The sequence below is a fragment of the Gavialis gangeticus genome, unplaced genomic scaffold (genome assembly GCF_001723915.1).
Source record: "Gavialis gangeticus isolate Ggan-Ray unplaced genomic scaffold, GavGan_comp1, whole genome shotgun sequence".
Classification (NCBI taxonomy): domain Eukaryota; kingdom Metazoa; phylum Chordata; order Crocodylia; family Gavialidae; genus Gavialis; species Gavialis gangeticus.
The window spans coordinates 12,169,102-12,170,180 of record NW_017729002.1 but is presented as its reverse complement, the minus strand read 5'-3'; the positions used below and the strand labels follow the sequence as shown (position 1 = coordinate 12,170,180).

Below are 1,079 nucleotides of genomic sequence, written 5' to 3'. Positions count from 1 at the left end.
AAAACAAATACAACTTGCTACCAAAATAAACTGCTGAAGTTTATCCTATGTCTTAGCTCACTTATCTATAGGGAATAGAGAGGGAGAGAAAAAGTCGTAAATGGCTAGGGAAGGAGAGGGAATGCATTTTAAAATAAATAAAAAAAGAAAAACTGGGGGTTTTGCTACAAAATAACATAAACGTCAACGTGTTACAGGCTTTTAAAGGATTGGTTTCACAAGCGATCACTAGAAGTCAGTTGGAACTGGAGGGGTACTACTTATAGCCTTTGTTAATCAGACTTTCTCTTTTGAGCATATAATAGGTAGAAACAAGCTAATAACACTTTTCAAAATGAATTACTTTGTTTTCTTTATATTCCTTCTGTTTAGAAACATGATGGTGATGAACACCCCATTTAAAACTGAACCTTCAATGTTAATCTAATAAATAAAAATCCTACTTGGTTGTGAAAATTATTTAGTCTTTACTTTGAGGTAGAAACTGCATTTTGAATACTAATGAAAACCTTATTTTTTTGTTTTATATCACTGTTAGTATGGATGCTACTGCTGGTTGGGAAGGGACAAAAAGCGAAGAAAAAACTTACATAATTTTTTTTCTGACAGTGGAAGTGAAAGAAAATATAGATACTTTAAACATTAAAAGGATATAATGTCTGTAATATACTTTAGTATTGGTCTTCCATTCACATCTTATGAAGGATAGTATCACAAGATCTGAAAGTAAGGCTACATTTTAGCCAATAAGAAAATCAGTGAAGTTTGCAAGAGATTCCTTCAACAAACTTAATATGTTGCCCTCTCGTGGTACCAATACTGCTGTTTGTGAAGTCTAAATTAAGGACTTGAACAAACCTTTCCAGGAAAATGTTGCAAAATGGTGAGGAGTGTGTGTGATGGGTTCCTAGGAACAGATATAATCCTTAATATATTTTGCTTACTTTAGAGTCAGATATTAATAGTGTGATTAGATTTGACTATAGTAATAAGTCTATTTTTGTGTGTGTAAAGGATTGCCTTCTTTATCTAAGCCTGAAAGCAGAGGAGCTTGACCAGAAATTCTTGGGTCAGCTCAC

General features: G+C 33.0%; 1 protein-coding gene across 1 annotated transcript in view; it reads left to right on the top strand.

Annotated features, from left to right (window-relative positions):
* RBFOX1 (RNA binding protein, fox-1 homolog 1) overlaps window positions 1-1,079 on the top strand; it is a 2,526,522-nt gene that overhangs the window by 1,459,389 nt on the left and 1,066,054 nt on the right. The window lies entirely within an intron of this gene.